Source organism: Ailuropoda melanoleuca, chromosome 1 (assembly GCF_002007445.2).
Source record: "Ailuropoda melanoleuca isolate Jingjing chromosome 1, ASM200744v2, whole genome shotgun sequence".
In the NCBI taxonomy this organism is placed as follows: Eukaryota; Metazoa; Chordata; class Mammalia; order Carnivora; family Ursidae; genus Ailuropoda; species Ailuropoda melanoleuca.
In genome coordinates this window covers 192,210,139-192,235,839 of record NC_048218.1, presented here as the reverse complement: position 1 = coordinate 192,235,839, position 25,701 = coordinate 192,210,139, and the positions used below count along the sequence as shown (strand labels likewise).

General features: G+C 45.4%; 1 pseudogene; it reads left to right on the top strand.

The window, feature by feature from the left end:
- Window positions 1–25,498, top strand: part of LOC100467455 — a 57,809-nt pseudogene extending 32,311 nt beyond the window's left edge.
- Window positions 25,499–25,701: the final 203 nt, after the last annotated feature.

Here is a 25,701-nt window from a genome sequence, read left to right as displayed (position 1 = left end):
ACTGCTGCGGGGATAAAATAACGCACTTATCACTGTATCTTTCTAAATATGAATTGCTATTGCTTTTGACATGATTTTCTGAGGGCTTTTCAAGGCCTCTGAATGTCCCCTGGCTTCAAGGCTACCACCTAGGGCAGCAAAAGATTTAGTGAGCTCCAGAAGGAACCAAGCCAGGGCTTCCTTGGCAGGTAGCCCAGCCCGCACACCCTTTCACAGTCCAGGGTCTCCTATAAATATGCCAACAGCAAATCAAAGGCTCCGAAGCAAATCTCAATAGCTACTCAATTTCAGGCTCTAAAGCATTTTCAGTCCTGCACCTCACATCCAAGTTCTTCCACGTTCCCAGCTCCTAGATCTGTCCACTATGTCCTTCTAAATGCGGAGCCCCTCTCTGCAGAAGACCAGAGGTGCCAACTATCAAAAGAAAGGAGCAGGACCAAAGGGTCGGGAGGACATTTGAGGAGGTTGCCTGACTGTCCATAAATATTTATGACTACTTGATGGAGTCCACGCTGGAGCCAGGATTCTTGCCAGGGCTTCCCCTGGAGGATTTTTGGTGCAGGATTGGGGAAAGCTGAATACCAACTTCTTTCCCTGCCATGCCCTTGAAAACCTCAGACCCATGCTAATGAGCGCATTCTGTGGAAGGTCAGTGTGCCAGGCAAGGTGTCCTTGGTACATCTAAGCTGTACGACATAACGCTGCATAGATATTAATATTCTCGTCTTACAGATCAGGAAACCGAGGCCAAAGAAGATAAGCAGCTGGCCTAAGGCGATGCGGCCAGCAGGTGGAGGGGCCAGGATATGACCCAGCTGTGAGGAGCACTGGTGTCCGAGCCTTTCCCCCTCCAGGAGGAATCCTTCCCTCTGGGTACCCTCCCTCTGGGCAGGATCCTGGATCTCTACTAGGTCTAGTTGCCTCCCTTCCTTCCCTCTTCCCTGAGCTCCAAGAAGGGCTTTGCTCCACCACCAGCACCCGGAATGATCCTTCATGAATTCGAGCTTCCACACCACGCTGCCAGGGGCGTGGATGTGTGCTCTCTTTCCCTGCCCCTCTTTGGGTCTCATTGGTTTTACTTCCAAGGTGGTGCCTTTGAGACAGAAAGATAATCTCATTTATTGGGTGGATGCAGAGTGTCTGCAGCTCTTGCTCACTGGTGCTTAACTGCCTCACAGTTCATAGGAGGAACTCATGTCAAAGCCTCTATTGGACATACCCTCAGTACAGCTTTGTTCCAGGCTTACGGGTTTCTGGAAACACACAGCAGGAAAGTGCCATATCCCTTGTTCTCCAAAGGGCGGTGATGGGTATGTCAGAGCCACAGTGTAAGCCTCTGAGTGACTATGTCCCATGTCAATGATGGCACAGTGCCCACAGTGCCACCACTACCAGAATCCTCTTGGGTGCCTGTTTGTTAAAACATGCATTCTTGGGCCCCAGCCCACCCTCTAAACAATAATGCAGTCTGCAGTGGAGTCCAGGAATATACCCAGGCTTCCAGATGATTCCAACATTTACAGAAATTGTACGATCTTTGACTCAGAGCTCGGGTTTCAGAGACAGAACCATCTGGATTCAAATCCTAGCTTTGGGCAAGTTGCCCAACCTCCTCAAGCTTCGGTTCTCTTCTGTTGTAAAATAAGAGTAGTCCCTGACTCCTAAGACATCAGGAAGAGACAGAGAGAAAGTGCTTAGTTAGTGAAAGCTAAGGCGTCCCTCTTAAGTTTGTCCACTTCCGTCCCGCCATCCACAACTTGAACATAGTGCCCCCGATGTGGTAAGTATTCAAAAGGCAAGGCTCAGACACCTGTTGGATTTTGCTTTCACAAACCAGGGGAAATTGAGGAAACTCGCCGATGAGAGCATTACAGGTGAAGGACAGTGATCAGAGGGGCAAACTCTTTCTCATTCTAAGCAATCAACCCACAAAGAAGTGGTGGGCACCTGCTGTGAGTCCAGCAACGCTGAGCAACCACAGCTCTTAACCACACAACTTGAATTGCACTTGAGGAAATGAGGTAAAAACATACAAGTTTAAATAAAATAAGAATTAACTAAAAGAACAAGACTATCATCAAAAGATGCTTCCCATTGGTTTATTCATTCAGCGTATGTACTCATTAATTGCCTATTACGTGCCATGGACTGTACTAGAAACCAGAGATAACAAGACTGAATAATACAGTCCTTGCCTCAAGATATTTAAAGTTCAGAAAAGGAGACAAATCAGCAAATGCGATGAGCAAATCGATGTTCATGATTAATTTATTTTCTTCTGGCTATGCATATTGGAAAAGGTTAAGTCTCACAGTATTCGAAATACTTCATTCAGAGCCCAGGAGATCAGCCCTAATACTTGAGGAAGGCATCTGAGGTCTGGTTTCCTATCTTCCAAAATGCAGAGCTTCAGACTCAATGTCTAGAGACAAATATGCCAAATAGACCATTATCAAAGTAGTAACGGCAGCCAGTTTTGAAACTCTTATCTAAAGGTAGCTATGAAGTGTGAAAACACAAGTAAATCTGTTCTAAACAGTTAACCACAATCCAAGATAGGGGGAATAGAGAGCACGCCCAACCGACCTTTAATAACCCCAATATCATGAGGAGGTAGACAGTTCGAAGGGAATCCAATCACATCCACACTTCCTGCAAACTCACGGCTTGGTTCCTTGAGGGGAGGAATAGCATCTGTTTGGTCATTGCTACATTGCCCGTGCCTAGTGGAGTGGTGTCTAATGAAGGTTCACTGAATGACTAAATGATGCAACTGTCCAGATGGGAGAATGCAAAGTGCCCAGTATGCAGCCTACCATCAGACCAGTGGATTAGTAGCAAACAGCCCTTTTTATTTTTTTATTATTATTTTTAGTCTGAGAGAGAGAGAAAGAGAGAGTGGGGGGAGGGGCAGTAGAAGAGGGAGAGAGAGAATCTTTTTTTTTTTTTAAAGGTTTTATTTATTTATTCGACAGAGAGAGAGACAGCCAGCGAGAGAGGGAACACAAGCAGGGGGAGTGGGAGAGGAAGAAGCAGGCTCATAGCAGAGGAGCCTGATGTGGGGCTCGATCCCATAACACCAGGATCACGCCCTGAGCTGAAGGCAGACGCTTAACCGCTGTGCCACCCAGGCGCCCCGGAGAGAGAGAATCTTAACCAGGCTCCACACCCAGCGCAGAGCCCAAAGCAGGGCTCAATCTCACAACCCTGAGATCATGATGCAAGCTGAGATCAAGAGTCAGACGCTTAACCGACTGAGCCACCCAAGTGCCCCATCAAACAGCCCTTCTCAAAGTCCAAACATCTCAGAGCTCTGGACCTGTGTATCCAACGGTCTCTTTGTCATCTCCTCTGAGATGTCTGGAAGTCACCTCAAACTCCAAGGGGATGAACCCGTCCTCCTTCCTTGCACGTGCTTCCCTATGGCTCCATATCTCAGCGAATGCCACCACTCTCTGTCTCGTCACATCTGCCAGAAACCAAGGACAGCGCATTTCACAGCCCTGTCCTCACTCCTTATCACCCATCATCCCTTGGTGCTTTCTATTTACTTCCCGAAATTCTCTCAAATTCATCCCCTCCCATCACTCTAATCCAAGGCAGCCTCTCTGTCTGGAACTAACACTGTTGCCCCCCTACTCTGCTGCCCACATCCGCCATCCCTAGTATCCCCCCATCTTGCTTCCCCTCTACCTGCAACACCCGTTCTTCCCATCTGCATGTGGTTAACTCCTTGTCATCCGTCAGACCTCAGACCTGTCCTCTCCTTCCAGACTCAGGCAGAACCCACTTGCCTTGACTCTAAATACTTCTCTCTCTTACCGTTTGTCATCGCTTTCCAAGACCAACTATATTCATGCCTCTGGTAACCAGCAGGATGGTAGAAGGGAGACAGTTCCCATAGTAGGGACTCAGTTTACACAAAAGTTTTGTGAAGAGAGGGAGGGAGACAACAGTCCTTTTGTGCTACAGAAGGATTCAGGGTTACTAAAGGAGTGAGCCCCTAGGCCCTGGCCTGCTAACTTATGGGAGGTGACCGTGACTCAGAAGGTGCAAGTTTAAATGCTCACGGCCCCAGGGTGGGTCCCACCGAGGACAGAAGGGGGCTGTGTGACAAGAGGAGGGTGGGGACCAGAAAGCCTGACCCTGTGCTTGGGTCTTGTCTTTTTTTTTTTTTTAAGATTTTATTTATTTATTTGACAGAAAGAGACAGCCAGCGAGAGAGGGAATACAAGCAGGGGGAGTGGGAGAGGAAGAAACAGGCTCCTAGCGGAGGAGCCTGATGTGAGGCTCGATCCCAGAACGCCAGGATCACGCCCTGAGCTGAAGGCAGACGCTTAACGACTGCGCCACCCAGGCGCCCTTTGTCTTATTTTTTAAGAGAAGTCCGAGATCAAAATTTTATATAAAGTCTCCTGGTTTTTGAGTGCTGGCAACTAATTCAGAAATTATAAAACTACTCTGGGAGCCAAATAAAACCTGTCTGTGCTCTGGTTCCTGCAGGCCGACTTGTGGTTGCCACCTCGGCAGCCACGGAGTTTTCTGTTTTCCTGGCCCTCGCCCCGCAGGGCCTCATCATGAATTCCTCTTCCACCCCTTGGAGCACTTGGCAGAAAGCAGACCTGCTCCGGCTGCTGGCAGAGCACTGCACTAAGCTCCTCACCTCAGTTCTCCGTGGACTCTCCCCAGTTTGTCCCTCCCTCCCTCCCCTGACCCAACGAAATTTCATTCAAGCCTCCTCACCAGAATAGATCGAAGATCTCTGGACCCAGGCCGGCCATGTACCCACAAATGTCTTTTCCTTCAAAACAACTTCTCAGAAGAGCCTTTCTTTGTGGGGGTGCTCAAGGGAGCCAGATCCCACCCTGGATCTCCACCCAGCCTCTCTCCCCTTCCCTGTTCCTTTCCCCTCCACTCTGTCCTCCATTTAGCAGTCTGAGGCCAGAAACCCAGGGCTTGAAGGAACATAGTTTGAAAGCCGTTGTCCCATTCATTCCCCAAAGATTAACACTCAAAATCAGCTCTCATGGAACTTTACATCAAAAACTAGGGATGTACTGTATGGTAACTAACATAATATAATAAAAACATATTATTATAAATAAAAAAAAATCAGCTCTCAAAGGCCAAGCCAGTAGGATGGAGATCCCTCGCACCATGAAATTGGATATCCTCAAATGCCACCAGCAGCCACCCTCCACACCCACTAGCTGGGGAACTACTGCAGAACAGGGGTAGGGAGAGCCCCAGATGGAAGTCTTAGGCAGCACCCAGAGGGTACCCACTGCAGGAAGTGGGAGTTAACAGCAAGAGGGAAAGCGGTGAGGCTCCACTGCCTGATATCTGGACGTCCTACAGGTGCCCCTAGCCCCCTGCAGGTCCTGACTTGTCCCCTGTGTGCATCCGAAGCCCTCTTGGTTCCCTCTCCTTCCCATCCCCAGGGATGGCACCACACCTAGTCAACAAGTGGGACTCCTGGCAAGACGCATTGAAATAGTCACCCAATCACCAAGACTACAAATTCCACACCTTGCTATTTCCCAAATCCTCATGCCCAGAGCTTCAGTTCAGGCCACCGTCCCTTTCCCGAGATGACTGCTGTCACTGTTCAGATGACCTCTTCCTCCCTTCTCACCCCAAATCTAACCCCACCATGCTGCTTGAGCAATCTTCCAAAAGCCTAAATCAGATCTGGCCATGACCTCACCTCTGGCACGTCTCCAAGGGCACCCCATGCGGCAGCCTGGCAGGACTGCCTGGGGAGCCCGGGCTCCCTCTTGCGTCCAGGTCACCACACCTGCTATTCTACCTGCCTGCAGGTCCCTTCCCCACCTCCTTATCAGCATGATAATCCCTGTTGTTCTTCAGGGCTCCAATGAGGTGTCTGATCCTGCAGGAGGTCCTTCCTTATCCCCCCCCCTTTGCTTTCCCTCTTCCTTCCTCACCCCCTTTACATATTGCCACGGCATTACTTATCCTATGGCCCTGCAATGGTTTCTTTGGGCATCTCTCACCTTAGACCGTTAGCCACTCTAAGACAGTGACCGTGTTTCAGACACTCACTGGAAGCTCAGCACTGAGCACAAAGTACTGAATGAATGACTAGAACATTCTAGCCTCCACCTTGCACCTGGGGTCAGCTCTTTCCAGTCTGTCTCTCGGCACACACGGCTGATTTTTAGCATTTGTAGTTTATCTCCCAGTGAAATTTGGTGCCAACTGTGGTCACCTGTTTGATTGCTCTCTGAGCTTTGCCTTTAAACTAGAAATTAATTTGGATTATTTAAGTTTTCCTTGCCCACCGGAGAAACTGGGTAAATCCAAAGCTGCCAGCGATTTTTCTTTTTCCATTTAATCTCTTTCTCTCATGCACCAACTCTAATTTTGTGCTTTCTGGCTTTCTCCCTCTTCAGTGCTTAGTCTTAATCTGCCATCTCTGACCCCCCACAAACAGTGATTCACCATGGATCTCCATCTTCCCACCTACTCATTGCAGGGAAACTGAGGCCAGCCCTGCCCAGGGGCTCAGCCACCTCACTTGGGAAGTCTGGAGCAACTCTGAGAACAGAGACCAGAAGGGAGAAGTCCTGAACGCCAGTCTGCCACCCTCCCAGCCCAGACTGTGCCTCACTGCCTAGGAGGGTCAGGGATTTTTAAAGGCAATTCTTCGGCTAGAAGCTCTGAACACCAGCAATGAGGACACAAAGCACAGTAGGGAGGCCAGGATGGGCATAGAACCTGGCACTCACTGAGTCCCATTTCTGGTAAGATCGTGTCCACCCCCACCTAGGGTCGCCTAATGGTCTGTGACTGACGGGGTACTTCCACTTCCCGGCTGACCAAGAACCCCATTTCATCATTTAATACCTCCTTCCCCCGGGTCCTAGCCCCCATCAACCACCTGTCCTTCTCCCTTGGCAAGAGGCCATTCCCACCAAAAGCAAGACTGGCACCTGTCTGTTGAGAAAGTTTGTAAAACCCTAAAGGAGGGCCGGGGGAAGGGCATGGGACTGAGAACCTGCCAGGTTAGGGAAATGAAGAAAAAAAAGTGTGAAACAACGTTCAAGGTACTCTTGCCCAAAGGCACACAGGAACCGAGCAGAGTCACCAACTCCAGGTTTTGTACAAACAGCAAATGGCTTTGTACACAAGGTCCACGGCCTCTGCACATCACCCTGCAGAAAGTTCCTTGCAAAATGTAGGTTCTTATTTGGGGGAGAAGATTCTGCAACGTCAGATTAGAACTCCCTGCCTTGAGTAACTGGCAGCAGTAAGAATTCCAGAGGAAATCCCACGTGGCTACACTAATTTCACAAAGCTCCCTTCAGCACCTCTCCGGGCAGCACACTGCACTCAATCACAAAGCAAGCCTGCTCTCAAGAAGCTTACAGTCCCATGGGGAAGACGGCAGAGGCACAGAGAGTGTGAACCTTGAAATTAATGTAGGAGATTGATCAGTTCAACCACATTTCTAGGTGTAAGCTTATATAATCCTTTGGAGTCCATAAAAAAAAAAAACATCAGACAAGTCAGCCACCTTGTCATTTTAACTAAAGTGCCTAAACCAGTTTTAGTTCCAAAAATAGAGAAATTCTAGCTTCATGCTTTTCTAGAAGTATGCAAGGAAGTATGCAATTTACCTTTGGTGGAACTAGCAGAAACAGTGAATTCTCCTTTCATTTCGATTTAAAAGAGAGAAATCCATTTATTCCAAATTCATTATCCACAAATAGATAGAATTTTCCCCTTGTTCCAATCTAGCTTTAAAGGTTATAGGAAATCATAGAGGAGATATGTAAACTGTATTGACCCTGGGCTCACATGTAGCAGGAAACTGCAGAGAAAATGGTCCCTCTTGCTTACTGATAGAAAAGTCACCATGAGGGGCGCCTGGGTGGCTCAGTGGGTTAAATGTCTGCCTTAGGCTCAGGTCCTGATCCCAGGGTCCTGGGGTCTAGCCCCGTATCGGGCTCCCTGCTCAGCGGGAAGCCTGCTTCTCCCTCTCCCTCTGCTGCTGCTCCGCCTGTTTGTGCGCTCTCCTTCTCTCTCTGTCAAATAAATGAATAAAACCCTTAAAAACAAAAACAAAAGTCACCATGATAGTGTACAAACCCAACCACAAGGCAAGGTTCTAATCAGTCCTCGTTCTCACCCCAAAGCTACAAAAAAGACAAATAAACCCCTCCAGCAAACTGTGTCAGAAGGAGTACAAGCTAAGAGATAGCAATGCTACTGGATTTGTGCCTGTGATGTAGTCCCTTCTTTAAAAATGCTCTTCTCTCCTGGGTCCCTGTCTTCCTATTCCTCATCCCTTCTCATCTCCAACATTTAACTTTTCTGGGCAAAAAGAGGCATTCCTACTGAGGGGATAGATCAGTGGACCCAAAAGGGGGTGAAAAGCAGTGGCCTTGATTTGGCAACATTTAAGTGCTTAGAATGTTCACACATTTGGGCTCCAAAATAATACTTTTAGGAACCGACCCACAGGAAATAGTCAACAATGAGTATACATTTGTATCTGCAAATATTGTTTTGAATAATTTAAAATTGGAAAACAACTTATTTAAATCTTCATAAATGTGGGCTTTAAATCACTATGATATGCCTGTACATCGAACTGAAAGTAACGCAGAAGCTATGCAAGAAAAAATGAACACTTTTGACTATATAAAATATATAAATTAACTTAACCAGAAATGTAAAGGATCTATATTCTAGGAACTATAAATCACTCTTGCAAGACATTGAGGAAGACACAAAAAGATGGAAAAATATTTCATGCTCATGGATCAGAAGAATTAACATGGTTAAAATGTCCATGCTACCCAGAGCAATCTACACTTTCAATGCCATCCCGATCAAAATACCGATGACATTTTTCAAAGAACTGGAACAAATAGTCCTTAAATTCGTATGGAACCAGAAAAGGCCCCGAATTTCCAAGGAACTGCTGAAAAGGAAAAACAAAGCTGGGGGCATCACAATGCCGGATTTCGAGCTGTACTACAAAGCTGTGATCACAAAGACAGCATGGTACTGGCACAAAAACAGACACATCGACCAATGGAACAGAATAGAGAACCCAGAAATGGACCCTCGGCTCTTTGGGCAACTAATCTTTGATAAAGCAGGAAAAAACATCCGGTGGAAAAAAGACAGTCTCTTCAATAAATGGTGCTGGGAAAATTGGACAGCTACATGCAAAAGAATGAAACTTGACCACTCTCTCACACCATACACAAAAATAAACTCCAAATGGATGAAAGACCTCAATGTGAGACAGGAATCCATCAAAATCCTAGAGGAGAACGTAGGCAGCAACCTCTACGACATCGGCCAAAGCAACCTTTTTCACGACACATCTCCAAAGGCAAGAGAAATAAAAGATAAAATGAACTTATGGGACTTTATCAGGATAAAGAGCTTCTGCACAGCCAAGGAAACAGTCAAAAAAACTAAGAGACAGCCCACGGAATGGGAGAATATATTTGCAAAGGACACCACAGATAAAGGACTGGTATCCAAGATCTACAAAGAACTTCTCAAACTCAATACACGAGAAACAAATAAACAAATCATAAAATGGGCAGAAGATATGAACAGACACTTTTCCAATGAAGACATACAAATGGCTAACAGACACATGAAAAAATGTTCAAAATCATTAGCCATCAGGGAAATTCAAATCAAAACCACACTGAGATACCACCTTACGCCAGTTAGAATGGCAAAGATAGACAAGGCAAGAAACAACAATTGTTGGAGAGGATGTGGAGAAAGGGGATCCCTCCTACATTGTTGGTGGGAATGCAAGTTGGTACAGCCACTCTGGAAAACAGTGTGGAGGTCCCTTAAAAAGTTAAAAATTGAACTACCCTATGACCCAGCCATTGCACTACTGGGTGTTTACCCCAAAGATACAGACGTAGTAAAGAGAAGGGCCATATGCACCCCAATGTTCATAGCTGCATTGTCCACAATAGCCAAATCATGGAAGGAGCCGAGATGCCCTTCAACAGATGACTGGATTAAGAAGCTGTGGTCCATATATACAATGGAATATTACTCAGCTATCAGAAAGAACGAATTCTCAACATTTGCTGCAACATGGACGGCACTGGAGGAGATAATGCTAAGTGAAATAAGTCAAGCAGAGAAAGACAATTATCATATGATTTCTCTCATCTATGGAACATAAGAACTAGGATGATCGGTAGGGGAAGAAAGGGATAAAGAAAAGGGGGGTAATCAGAAGGGGGAATGAAACATGAGAGACTATGGACTATGAGAAACAAACTGAAGGCTTCAGAGGGGAGGGGGTGGGGGAATGGGATAGGCTGGTGATGGGTAGTAAGGAGGGCACGTATTGCATGGTGCACTGGGTGTTATACGCAACTTAATGAAGCATCGAACTTTACATCAGAAACCAGGGATGTACTGTATGGTGACTAACATAATATAATAAAAAAACATTAAAAAAATATGAACATTTTCTATGGCAAAAAAAATAACATTAACAATGTCAAAGACAAACGGGTAAATTATGAGCAGTATATATGACAGGCAAACTCATTTATTTGATTTAAAAGAACTCTTAAAATCAATAAGGAAAAAATAACCCAATAAAAAAAGGCCAATAACCATGTGAAAAGATGTTCAATCTCACACAAAGAAATGTAAACTATATGAGCAGCTAGATTCAGTTTTTCATCTATAATATAGGCAAAGTCCAAAAATTACCAGAATTTTTTTTTAATTGTTCTCATTTGTTTTTGGTGGAAGGGTAAAGCTGAGGGACAATCTGATAATCTCCCAACATCTTAAATTCTTGAGTATTTCCACTGTAGGAATTTATCCTTGTACATGGCTTGTCCGGGAACATAAAAACACATAGGGTGTTTACAGCAGTGTTGTTTGTAGCATCAAAAACCTGGAACAATATAACAAATAAAGGACGGTACTTCCAGAATGTGCCACACAATGGAGTACGGTGCTGCTGTTCGGCAGAAGGAGGTAGCCCTACGTACACTGGTATATTGACTGCTGAATGACTACAGAATACTGAATAATATTAATTATGGAAAGTCTCATTTGTGAGGTGTATACATATTGTTTTCACATAAGGATAGAAAATGTCTTGAAAGATATGAAAGAAATATACATAGTGGCAAATTCCAAAGGTTAGAACTTGAGGGTAACAGGGATTTTATACTTTATTTTATATCATTCTGAACTGCTTGATTTTTTCTTTCAATGATTATGTATTATAATTTTAAAAAACTTGAATCATTAATTGAACCATTATTAATAACCTACTCTGTTACTGGGATTGTGTAGACACTGGGGATACAGTGGTGAATGGACAGACATTACTTCTCGAGTCATAAATAATAATGCGAAGTGAAAGAGATTATTGCAAGAGAGGGAAGGAGACTACAGTAATGGGAAGAATGATCCCACCTAAAGTCAAGCAGAACTTTTATAGGGAAGCGTAAACAAAAACTCGGGGGAGGGAAGACATTCGAATGAGCAAGGCGTGTGATCTGACAGTTGATTAGGGACTGTTTTTCTTTGTGGTCAGCCTATTTGCCAGAGGGCTTGTGAAGGAGAGACTCCATCGTCCACTGCTGGTTCAGACTGATCATGGGTCAAAATTCAGGGTTCAGGAGTGTGGAGGGTGGGGTGGAGAAAAAACCTAACTAAAGTTTGGCCAAGACAAGTGAGCGAGTATTTTGTCCACATTCATCAGGAACAAAGGGTGGAACTAATCATTTATGAGACCAAGAATGGGAATTTGGAGGGTCCGTGTCTGGCCTTGTCCTAGGTAAACAGGGGGTTACCCCTGAGTCTTATCCAGCTCATACTGGATAGTCTGGTTCTTTGCAGTCAGCATTTCCAGGAACACAAAGGAGTGGGGGATTTCTTGCCCACTGCTGTTCTCCAAGAGAACAGGGCTCAGGGAGTATTTGACCTTGTCAAAGACAATCATAGCCCTCAAAGAGCTTTAATTCCTGAGGACTTAATAATTAAGCAATCAAATAAGTAAATAAATAAAAGTTGCAGAACTGTCATCAAATGCTTTCAGAGAGAAGTGACTCCTGGCCTCCGAGGAGGACATACCGAGACCACAGTTAGCTCCTTAGCTTTGCAGTTTCAAAAATTCATCTGTGTCTGCCCAGGACCAGACTGAAAGATCACTGTAATAGAACAGATGGCACTGAAATGGACCCAATCATGTACAGAGATGTAAGATTCATTACAGCTCAATGAGGGAAAGCAAGGATTACCCAATAAATGGTGTTGGGACAATTAACTAGCTATTTGGAGAAACAGTAATTTTCGAATCTCACTTTATATTATGCACTAAAAGAAATTCCAATTGAGTGGAAGAGTTAAATGTGGGGTTTTTTAGACATCAAAATCTCAGAAAAATAGAATTGAATATTTTCCAAACCTAAAGGAAAGATAACTATAGGCTCAGAAGCAACATAAGGAATAAAAAGAAAAAAGAGTAAGATCTCTAAGTTTGACTACAAAAAAAAAGTAACATATAAAAGGAAATGGCAAACAAAAAATATTGCAACAAATGTAACAAAGAGGCGCTATATTTAGTATTTAAGACCTCATGTATATGGGTCAAAAACAAATTAAGACTCTAAAAGATAGGGCAAAAGACACTCACAAAGGAAGTTATATAACTAGCAAACAAGGATTTGAAATATTCAGTTCCCAGAGAATAAAAAATATAAATTAAAATCAAGTTACCATTTCCCTCTGTTAAATTAGCATAGATTGAAAAATATTACCCCTGGGGTGTCTGTTTCTGGTGAGGATGCTGAAAGGCACAAGTGACCGTTGAACCTGCCCTAGCAATGAGAACTAGCCGAGGAAGCCACAAAATCGTGGTTCTCAAAACTATTAGCTTGCTCAGGATGCAAAAGAAGCCTAAATAAACTGAATTGCAGAAATGACAAGCTCTTCCTAAGATAGAAGAGATCCATGGCTGCTTCTATCTTTGATGCGGCCGGAAGGAGAGGGATCTGCCATAAACTCAGGTAAGGAAATTTCAGCCCAACTTGCAACAACATCTAAGCAGTCTGCGTGAGCTCCTGTGACAGATCAGAACTCCGAGAACCCTGGCCACAGTGCAAGTGTACTCCCACCCATATGCCAAAGCTTTCATACAGGTCTTCCTCAAGTACACAGTCATAGACCCAAGGCAGAGGGCAAGACAGAACCCAGAGAATTCCCTTGAGGCCGGCAGCATCTTCCCCAAGTACAAGACCGGCTTGTACAAGACTGGGAGTAAGAGAGAGAGCTGAGAAATCCCTTCCAGGGACCCAGGGCCTTCCCCAAGTGCAGCACACTGGCCTTCCTAAGACATAGAATGGGGCAGAAGATGAAGAGGGGTCTCTCAAGTTGCAGAAACCTGGGGGAAGGACCTAAAATTCAAGCGGGCAGCTGGCGCCAAGCAGAAAGAAAGTCGCCCATGGTTCAGAGAGCTGGCAACAGAGCTGTGAAGCCTAAAAAGATCTCTTGAGTCTCACTGGTGCTCAGAGCCCAAGCCCTAACGAAGACAGTCTTGATAGCATTCTCAAAACACATGAAGCCAGTGATGAACTGGATCAAACGGAAGATTAAACGCATCCATACCCTGCTCAGATACAGCTTCGATGGTCTCTGTCTCTCACATTAGCAGTCTCGTAGAAGGGACATAACCTTTCCTATGGGTAAATACTCTTTACGTCAGTCTCTAGTGATCTTTTACACCCAATAGCCAACATAAATAAAGAATTAAGAGACCGTAAGATACGAGCCAATGTGATAGGGTTAAGAGAGGAAGAGTAAACAGAAGAGGACCCAGAGATGGCTCAGATGTTAGAATTATCTAGACAGTGACAGTGAAATAAACAGAGTAAGTATGTATGAACGAATGGGGAATTTGGAGAGAGATGGAAACCATAAAAAAGAACCAAATGGGCATGTTATTAATTCCTTAAAAGACCACTAATTCTGTTTAGAACAAAAATTATAACAATGAATTAATAGAGTTTGGAGCATATATAATTCATTGTTATAGTTTTCATTTTTATGAAGTCCAGAACAGGCAAAAGAATTTTCTTGAGTAATGAAAATATTCTATAATTGGGGGGGAGTTAAAGGTGTATATAATTGTCAAACCTCCTCAAACTAATTTCTTAAAATACGGGCATTTCATTTCATACCACTTATACCTCAATAAAAAAATTTTAATAATATCTTAGGCTGCTGAGGGCATAGTGAAACCAATATTCCTGTAAATTGGACAATGGTTTTGGAAAGCATTTTGCCAATATTAATCAAGGATTATTAAAAGTCCAAATGTTTTATTTTATTTTATTTTTTTAAAGATTTTATTTATTTATTTGACAGAGAGAGAGACAGCCAGCGAGAGAGGGAACACAAGCAGGGGGAGTGGGAGAGGAAGAAGCAGGCTCCCAGAGGAAGAGCCTGATGTGGGGCTCGATCCCAGAATGCTGGGATCACGCTCTGAGCAGAAGGCAGACGTTTAACGACTGAGCCACCCAGGAGCCCCTAAAAGTCCAAATGTTTTAACTCGACAATTTCACTTAGGCAAATATACTCTTAAGAATGAATCCAACATAACAAAAAGTGACGTGCACAATAATGTAACCCATAGTATTTTTGTAATAGGTAATCTGAAGTGCTTTGAAATCCAACACTGGATAATAATTAAACAATGTGTAATAAATATACTTATATATTTTAGCTATTGAAATTATATTGTCATGGGGCTCCTGGGTTGTGCAATCAGTTAAGCATCCGACTCTTGGTTTCAGCTCAGATCATAATCTCAGGGTCGTGAGATCGAGCCCTGCGTTGGGTGCGGAGTCTGCTTAAGTTTCTCTCTCCTTCTGCACACCCCCCTTTGCACATCCTCTCTACCTCTAAAATAAATAAATAATTCTTTATTTTAAAAAATCACATTGTCATGATTACATAACAAGCTAAAGACATGTTTATGCTATGAGCCTTCACGTCCTTGAAAAAACACACACATGAGAAAAGCAATGGAAAGAAAGAAACTGTAATGATAAGTCATTCTTATGTTGGGCATGTGGAAGTATTTTCTCTTTTCAGCTTGGTTATCTGCATTTTTATATTTTTCTTTCCTTTAAAATGTTTTCAATTTTTTTAGCTTTCCTTTTTTTTTTCTTGATAACTTCACATTATTACATTTTTCTATCCAAGAACAAGGTTTTTTCCTGCAGTGATTCTCTTATCATTTATGTCCTTCCATCATTTTCTTTGTTTAAATTGTTTTATTGCACAGGAAACCCATGATTACATTTTCATGATTTTTCCTGTATATTAAAGGACCTCAGTTTGCCCAACAGTTTTTAATTTCTAGAAAATAAACGGGAATGGACTTTCACTTGTGAATATAACAAATTAACGAATGGAATGGGCCTTCCCAACGACCCAAATACTTGTGCCTCCCAGACGGAATCGTAATACACAGCTAAACTATATGTAGATTAATGTCAAACATTAAATCTATTTACTTGGAAAGCATCTGAAAAGACTAGCAGTGGTTAGTCTCTGGGTAGTGAGATAAGGTCAAACTGCTTTTTCTTTGTCCGCTTTTCCTGTGGTGAATCTGTATTATTTTGTGATAAAAAAAGAAATGGTAAACTCAGATCCCAATTTCAGGCTCAAGCCCTCCTGAAGCTCTGGACCCAAGCCTGACCCAAGTCAAGGTCAGGGAAATGCAGCCAGAAGCTTCCCCCTGAGCGTTTCTTCCAGCCATCCATGCTCCACTTCCCATCCCTTGACCTTGCACCCATCAGTCACATTGTCCACACGCCCCCCCGCCCCCGCCATGCGGGAACTAAGAGCAGGAAGCAGGGACCCTCAGTCTGGTCTCTCTCTTGGTCCCTAGGCTCCTTGGTGTCACCTAGGCGGCTGAAGCGATAGCTACACCTACGTTCCCTCCCCGAGTCCCCAGCACCACAGCCTGCTAAGCCATTCCAGCTCTGGTTCCTGCCAGACCTTTATTAACCGTGACAAGGGTTTGGAACGCCTCAGAAACATCCTAATCTCCCCATCTCCCTGTAGAAGCAAATAGAGTTAGAGGAGGCTGTGGAGGGTGGAATGGTGGCAGATGTATCCCTGGAGAGCCCCGCTCCAGCCTTCCTGGCCAGCCTGTGTCTCCCCCTCTCGGCTCAGATCTCCTCTCAGGAGCCTGGCCAAGCCTGCTGAAGGTGAGCTGAGGAGGTGACTACAAATAGAAATGAACGTCCTGCTGTAAAGAATTCAGAGTGATGATAAATAGCTTTATGGGGCCCTGGCAGACTGCAGACAGCAGAGAACTCTCCCCATCCACCCCTGAGTAAATTAGAGAGACACCCCCCGTCCCTCCCTCTTCCTGACCCCCACAGTACTCAGAAAAAGGAAGCGTGACCACGCCTAATAAGGAGGGGCAAGGAACAGCCCAAATTAGAGGGAACCTCATTAAAATATGTCTCCTCGTAGCTATTCAATCACTAATTGACTTTTCCTGCTCACTTTAATTTTGACATTGGTGTCTTGATTAATTAACTCTGTCACCAAAGCCCCAGGGTGTCACAGAAGGACTCACCAGGCGTTTATCTTGCTACATTCCAGCCAATTTGACAGGTAGGCTCTCTCTGGCCAGCTCCATGGGTAATGGCCTGAGCCTGTCATGGTCTCTTGAGCCCTAGAGGAAACGGAGACACGTTGTCATTTTCTAACTGTTGGCCATAGGGCCCAGCCAGCAGGAAGAGAATCAGAAGGCCTACGTTGTTGCTTTCCCTCTCTGACAGCATAATAAATTTCCTTCTCTCCATCTGCATTCTCATATGGACACGAAGTTCATCATGGACATCATGGCCAGTGGGAGAGATGGAACACAAGTGTTGTTTCTGGATAAGCCTTCTGGGAAGTCATTTGGTCACTCGCTCATTCATTCGTAGAAGTATTTAACTTGTTTTTGACTGGCCTGTGCTAGACTTGCGGGGAAGGACGGTCCAAAGCGGTATTAATTATGGGACCTGCCCATGAGACATTTATAATTTGAGTTAAAGAGCTATGACATTCTCTTATAAAAACAGAAGCTAAGATTTGGTGCTCAGAGAAAACCCCCAGGTGGCAAAATCAATTGTCCTGGATATTTTGGCCATGTGTCCCCACTCACTTCTGGGACCCCCTGGCATGTTTCAGACATCTACTGAGTAACCGCAATGGAGCCACCAGCAGGGGGAGCTTTGGTCAGAGAACTTAAAAGGTCAAAACTCTCTTCCTGTGTCTGGCTTTTGTCATTCTCCCCCACCAGGATTGTAGGCATTAGGTCGCAGGAGATAGCAGGTGAGGGAAGGGACTCTCCCCCTTCACCCTCTCCTCAGCCCACCCTGCAGAGAGTAAGATTGATCCAGACTCGTTGTCGCTTCAGTAGTTTGGACTGGGCTACCTATGAATGGAGTTGCTCCACCCTACAGGTGCGCTGGGGGTCTGCTCCTGGTCTACACAGCACTGGGAGCTATTAGGCATCTTGCTTTTTCTTTCTCTTTTCCCTTCAGCTTGGTGGCATACTGCCTTGGGGGCGCGCTATCCTTGAGCACACCACCCATCCTGCCCTCCTGTCTCCCTGTTCCAAGTGGAAAAGAAAGAAGATTCATGACCAGGATTGAATCTTTTCCTATGGTATTTGGTGTGGGGAGGAGGAGAAAGCAAAAGCCACGGCTACTTCTGTTTCCTCCAGCCTAATTTACAAAACCCTCTCTATTGTGGCTCAGGGTCCACCCTCGTTAGCATTTAGGTGTTATTTTCCCTCTACAAGTTTCATCATGAGTGTCTTTCTCTAGGAGACTCCTAGGGAGGAATGCTGTGATCTTGGGCAGAATACTGCTATTCCAAGGTCCCTTGTCCAAAGACCATTCTCGAGTGCCTTAATCACATGGAGAGCTGATGAGGCCAAGTCATCCCCACAGTGTGCCTCCTCAGAGGGCCTGCTCCTGATAGCATTTTCAGGGCTCTACCCTAAAGGAACTCCCTTGCCATGGGCTCATATCTGACACGTACTTTCCCAGATTGCTCTGCTTCTCATATCTCCTATTTTCACTCTTGATCTACTTTTTAGCCTACCTTGGCAACCTACAATAATACCCTCTGCCTTAAAAAAAAAATCTTAATGGCTTTCTATAGTCCTTAGAATAAAATCGAATCTTCTCACCATAACCTATGTGGAAAGCTGCACTGCTGATCGCAACTCCCACAGCTCCTCTCTGTGGGAGGACTGTGCATCCCCACCCCTGATGGCATCACTTTTGGCCATGTGACTTGCTTTGGCCAATGGAAATGGCACATCCACTTCCATACAGAAGCTGTAAGGCCATCACATGATCCTCCACCTTCTCTTTTCCCTCTGCAAAGAGACCCAAAGCGTCCCAGGTAGGAGCTGTCCCATCTATCTGGGTCCTGGAGTGAAGAAGATTTGTAGCCAATCCACAATAAACATGTAGTATGAGTGATAAGTAACCTTCTTTACGAGATGCTATTGAGATATGAGGGTTATTTGTTAACATTCAGAGGAGCCTCATCTGACTGACATATTCTATGGTGTGAACTAACCCCTGACCACTTCTCCAATTTCATGTCCTACCTTCCCTTCCCTCACCCACTACATTCCAAACACCCTGGCCTTCTTTCTCTTCCTTGAACATGCCATGTTTTTTCTCACCTCAAAGCCTTTGCATAATACTGATTCCTCTATCTGGATTGCTTTTCCCTGAGGTCTTCACATGGCTGGCCCTTCTTCATTATTCAGATCTTGGTTTGAATACTAGCTTCTTAAGAAATGCCTGACCTGGACCCTCTCTAATGTAGTCCCCTAGCTATTCTTTGTCACATTATCCTGTTTTATTTTGCATCTGTCCACTAGTTTGTTATTTCTTTTCCCTCCTTGGGAATGAACACTTCGTGAAAGTAGAAATCTTGTCCATCACAGTCACTGCCCTATCTCCAGACACTAAAAGTCACCTGACACATAACAGACAATCAGTAACATTTGTGTCATAAATAAATAAAAGTCTCTCCCAAACTTTAAGCCCATTTCCAACTGCCAACTGGACACCTCTTCCCAGAATTCCTGACTCAAGAGACCCAATGAAGAATTCATAATTCTGTCCCCTCTTCTCCTACCCTAACTTTGTCCTCATCTTATTCCTGATTAATGACTCCATCCCTCACCCTGTCACCCCAACTAGACTCCTCAAGTACTTTTCTACTCCTCCCCCTCATTCACTTCCCCCATTCCCAATCAGTCACCAGGCTGATTCTCTTTTTTTAAATCTCTCTCTAATCTACTTCGTCCTCATTCCTACGCACCTGCCCTCACTCAGGCCCTCATCATCCGCTGCCTAGATTATCACAATCTTTGCAGAACAGGGTTCCCTGTTTCCAATTCTCTCCCCTCCCATCTGTGTTGCACGCTGCCACCAGAATTAACTTTCTAAAATCTGATAATGTCACTCCCCTGTTTAGAAGGATTTAAAAGGAGCTCCACGATAAAGTTTAACTCTTTAGAGGCCATGAGATACCTTTGCATTCTGGCACCTGCCAACTTCCCATTGCATCTGCCACCCACGGCCAGACCCCTCACCCCATACGGCCACGCTGAACCAGGGCAGCAGATCCAACATGTATGTGCACTCAGTGCTCCCTCTCCCTGGAATGCCGTTCCCCCTTCTGCCCCTTGCCTCCCCAAACACACGAGAAGGAACACGCACATATGCACGCACTCCCACAGGACCCACCTAATGAGAGCAGCCTTCTCTGCCATTCTCACTCCCTCTGTGTAGCCTCTCCCTACTCCTCCCCACCCTTCTCCTGAAAACAAGAAAATAGCTCTAATGATGTGCTTGATGCAAACCTCTCTTATAAGATCACATGGCACCGTATGCTCTTCGGGTACAGGTTTGTCTATGCGATGCTCAAGGGCTGACCCAGCAGCCTTTCTTGATTGAGTGCCCAGTACTCCACACAGCATGTCTTTCCTGATAGACACATGGCATGTGCTCAGTAAATCTCATTCCAGTGAATAGATGGATAGTTGGTATTAAGTATGGGAGAGAAAATAATAGAGGGACTAATTACATTACCAGCCAGAGTGCTCATCTGCATGATATGAGCAGGAAAAGAAAGCAGATGATAGGTGAATCAACCCTTAGCTTCAGTTCTGCCCTAATAAAGCTATCCTACAAAGTGGATACATGCCTGCAATAACAGGAAGAGGGTCCCAGGATTTAAAGAGCCCTTAGCTCCAGACCTCACCAGTACACTGACCTCCGGTATGGCTCCTATACTCTCTGTCCCGGGCGTCCTCATTTACTACTCATATAGCTTTCTCCCACCTGTGTATTATAAGAAAGGGTTTTCCTAATGTTGCTCCCATTGCACAAATTCTAAAAAAGGAAAAGGATGTCCCCAAACCACACAACTGGTAAGCAGCAAAGTTAGAACTCTGCGGTTAGAACAGGGGTTTCTGTTTCTAAGCTGTGTGTCCTCCTCACCCAGCCGGGCCATCTTTCCCTCCAAAGACAGCATCAGTAAGTGGATTATCTCTGTTACCACCACCTCTAAAATGCTTTAATGCCAATACTTTCTTCCCTGTCTTGAATTGCTTTCCCCACCTAACCTCTCACTGTCCCAAGCACCTATTAGGCTGAGCCTCTGGAGAGTGGGCCAGGACCCCTGGCTCCTCACCCAGGAAATGGAGGCTCCCCTCCAGTGGGGAGCAGCAAGAGCCTCAGCAGGGCTACTCAGAAGCCAGGCTGTCATTTTAGAAGATTCAGGTTCTAACTTAATACTATTTGAGGCTCAAAATAACCCCTCCAGTCTCCCTCTTATTTCTTAAATGCAGTTCTTAACAGTAATGATGGCACCTGTGGGGGAGGAAAAAGAAGGGATTTAGGCTGAGAGTTGGTTTCATGTCACCTAAAAGGATTATTTTATACCATCAGAAAGATAATTCCCCTCCTACCAGGGGAGGATGGATTAGGTCTTTACTTCAGATGCCACTTTATGAAAAGATTATTTAAAGATTATAGGACAAAATGGATACATTTGACAACATCTGCTAGGGCTGGGTTTTTTGGCAGCCTGAGAAACAATTGCTAATTTATACAATTAATAGATTGCTCGCACTAGTGCTAATCTTGAGTCTGTCTGCCTGCAAATGTCCACACATTCCTGTTGTGGAGTTTTCTTCCCCATCTCCCCATTGACTTTTCACGAAGAATGATACAAAATACCACTGCCTCCACGAAGTCTTCCCTGATCTCTCCACTTGGAACTAGACACTCTTCCCTTCAGACTCCCTCCCATATTTGAAGGTATTATCACCATGCTACTTCAGGCAGGAGATCTACTTGCCTCCACCCTCTCCTCCTGGACCAGAAGCTTCTTACACACGTCCTTACTCGGGCCCCAAAAAGCTGTGCGTACACTAGGCGGGGAGAAATGTAAATGCTTCTCTGTGCTTCCAGGTCTCAGCCATCCCCCCAGGCAGTGTAGGGAAGGAAGGTCGCGGAGGCTTCCAGGGGTCAAGAGGGCACTGGTGTTGCTGGGGTGGGGTTCTGCGGCTCTGACTCTCACCATATGGTTATTCACAGAGGGGCTTTGGGGCTGAGGAGCACAGGCTGTGACCTGCCATCCCGAGGGGCCTCTAGAAAGCACTGTGGTCAGAGCATCTTGGTCAGACACCCCAGAACTCAAACGGCTCTGTTATTTATGGTGGGGCAGTCTTGAGAAAAGTATTGAGGAAAAGTATGGAAGATCCTGCATTATTTTTCTGAAAAGCCCATGGGCGTGGTGTGACAGAAGCAAGTCTGCTTTACTCAGAGCTGAAGCCTGTTTCTTTTTTTTTTTTTTTAAGATTTTATTTATTTATTCAACAGAGATAGAGACAGCCAGAGAGAGAGGGAACACAAGCAGGGGGAGTGGGAGAGGAAGAAGCAGGCTCCTAGCAGAGGAGCCCGATGTGGGGCTCGATCCCATAATGCCGGGATCACGCCCTGAGCCAAAGGCAGAGGCTTAACCACTGTGCCACCCAGGCGCCCCTGAAGCCTGTTTCTGACGCCCCAGATGCCTATGCTCATTCACAGCATTGCCTATGCTCATTCACAGAATTGCCATCCCCAATGGCTACCCACTCTTCTAGCCTCTTCTCTGTCACTTTTCTTGGCCCACGCCAAACTAATGCCAGCCCTAACCCACATGCCTCAAGCGTCTCCCTGCATCCAAGAAACAGTTTCTTCTGCCTGGACTGCCTCCCCTCAGCCCTTCTCCGTCCCATGAATTTCTCCTCCACTCCCTTAGACTCGGCTCAGATGTCAGCTCCTCTGTGGAGCCTTCCCTGTTGCTGGGTATATATTACCCGAGATATAGAGAAGCAAAAACCACCGTTTCTGAAAACATTCACTAATAAATGGTCGCTCGTAATAAATACTACTCAACAACTATTTATTGAGCACGTGTTACATGCCAGGCACTGATCTCCACACTTGGAACACAGCAGTGAGTAAAACAGACAAATGTGCCCCACTCATGGGCTTACACCCTAGCAAGGGGCAGGGGAGGGGTCAGGGTATCCACACACAATAAACACAATGACATGTAAATTGTATAACATGTTAGAGGTTGATAAGTGTGTGCAAAAAGGAGAAAGGAGAGAAGGGTAAAAGGGACAGAGAGAGTTGAGGGCCATAGGAGAGGGGGTGGGGTGAGGTTAATGGGGCCATGTGGACAGGCCAGGTTCAAGAACTCAAGAGAAGGAAGGAGGGAAGCAGAGGAGAGCAGACTACAAGGAGTGTCTGATAAGCAGCCACAAACGGGGCCAGAGTGGAAGCCAGGCGGAGAGGCCGCGTCGAGGAGGAAGGGGAGATCATCCCTGCCTACACTGCTGCTACGGAAGCAAGATGGGCACTAGAGTCACTGACTCCACAACACGGAGGGCAGAGGTGGGCTTTACAGGAGCAAGCCCGGCGGGGAGGACCGGAGTGAAGGCTGACTGAAGTGAACTGGAGAGAGTGGGGAAGCGAGAATGTGGAGGTAGTGGGTGTAGACAACCCTTTGGAGGTTTGCTGCAAAGTGCAGCAAAGACAATGGACGCGAGCTGGAGAGGAAAGGCATGTGGATGAAAATAATCTAACAGCAAGCAAAGCACCAGGGCCACAGGAGAGGGGGACTCTTGCTAGAGCAGAGGAGGCTGACGGAGCAAGCGTACGTGTGCATAGGCCACGGAAAGTCCTGACTCCCCACGGGAGTGCAGCCCCATCCATATTCATTGTGTTAGGGACCTGGGCCCCCTGTCCAAATGTATTCATTTATTCATTCGTTCTACGGATTTTCCCTGAATGCCCTCTACATGCCTGGTTTGTGCTAGGCACTCCCCAATACACAGCGCAGACAGGCCCAGTGATCTCTGCTCTCCAGTAGGCGACGTGCTCGCGGAGGATGTTCGTGGGTGTCACTGAAAGACCCTGAGTTCGACAGACTCAAAAGACAAGGACAGGGAGCCTGGGTGGCTCAGATGGTTAAGCGTCTGCCTTAGGCTCAGGTCATGATCCCAGGGTCCTGGGATCGAGCCCCTCATCAGGCTCCTTGCTCAGTGGGAGTGTGCTTCTCCCTCTGCCTTTCCCCTGGTTGTGCTCTCTCTCGCTCACACCCTCTCTCTCTCTCCTTCAAATTAACAAATAAAATCTTTAAAAAAAAAAAAGACAAGGACATTTAACATCCCCTATAATAAAAGTCCTGATAAATGTTCACATTATGTCATTATTATAGCCTTAATCAAAATGTATCACCATTGTCTATCCCCTACACTGACAGCAATTTTTTTATAATATTTATAACTCCAGCACCTAACACGGTTTCTGACACAGGAAAAGGACTTTTGAAATGCTTGTTGAATGAATACATGAAATCTGAAAGATGAGAGAAAAATTCTCATTTTGGGATCCTTCATAATATTCACCTATGTGAGTTACACCAAGCTATACTTTCCAAAAACAAAACATCTCTGTGACATCGAACACCTTTGTGCAAAACAGTGATTCACACTGAAGTATGAAGCAGTTTCCTTGGATATTTTCTCTTAACAACCAGCTTAGATGGGCCGTTCCTTATCAACTGGACTTTTCCATGGAGTGGGATGGAATGGAGATCTGGGAGGGATAATTTGGAAACTGAGGTACCACCAGGTAACAGAAGACTAGATGTCCTGGCCCAGTGGTTGGTCCTGCTTCAGCACGGTGACATCAAATACCATTGGAGGGGACATGGGGGTGGGACACGAAAAGGGGTTCAGAGGTGAAGAGAGTTTGTAAAAGGGTTCCTCAGTGTGAGGACATTTGGAACCCCCATGGCTGATAGTCCCGAGCTCCATCCCAACCTCCCACCCATTTCCAGGTAGCAGGAAACAAAGCGTCTAATTCTAAATTGGTGTTTCTGATTGTCTTAATTAGCAGGCTGTCTATGTCTGATTAATTTTTCGCCCTTCCAAACTTCCCATCAGTATATATATATTTGGCATCATGCAAAAGCCACTGGCCTTTATATGGCTTGTGCTCTGTGCATCTGAAGATTGGCAATCATGGAAGAACAAGCCAGAAAGCAGTTTTTTGAAGGAGTGAGGGGGAAGCTGGTACTTGATCTTATTACTTAGGACCAATTTCTTGCTTTCTCTTTAAAAATAAGAGTTCTAAATAGTTTAAAGTGAAGTGGAATCGTTTTGAAATGGTACCTTCTGGGAAGTGCTCCCACTACGAGTGTCTGCCAAGCCGGGACCCGCAGCCAACTTCACCCCTGTGTGGTTTGAACTTTGAGCCTCTTGTAGTCCTGATGAACAATTTCGCCTTCCTCAATTGCATGACACTTGGAACTTCAACAGTAGGAAGTTTATACACTTTGGGGCCGGTCAGCACTGGGTAATAAGAGACGAGAGAGGAACTTGATACAGATGGATAGGAAGAAACCAGTAAAGAAAACTCTGGAGCAACTAAGTGACTTTAATGATTTCACTGAAGGAAATCATGTCTGGAGATATGATTTTGGTAGATGAAGCCAAGTGGAATGCAACTGGCCATCCAGGCAGTTATCAGTCAGGCCTTTAAGACCCCAGACATCATCAGATTACTTGCAAAGAAACGACCAGGTCAGCTCCGGACAAGGTGAGTGGAGATGGATGGAGATCTCACGGTGGGAAAGCTGGAAAGAGGCCTGCATACCCAACAGAAAGTGGAGATACAAACAGCTCTCAGAAAACTTGGAGAGAAGCTGACTGCAGATAATGAGGCCCCCTTTCAGCAAATGCAGGTGCACTCTACTCAGCCAGTTTGAGAAAGTCTCTACAGACCTTGGCTCTGGAGGGAAAGTTCTGGTATTGACAAGTTTTGACATTGGAAAAACAAAAAAATGATGTGGCGTGGTAGCTTGGGACTTTCTTGCTTTACATGGTGTTAGTCTTCTAGAGATTTTTCATTGCAAAGAAATCAAGAGACTCTACGGCACCTGGGTGGCTCAGTCATGAAGCGTCTGCCTTTGGCTCAGGTCATGATTACAGCGTCCTGGGATCGAGCCCCGCATCGGGCTCCCTGCTCCTCTGACAGCCTACTTCTCCCT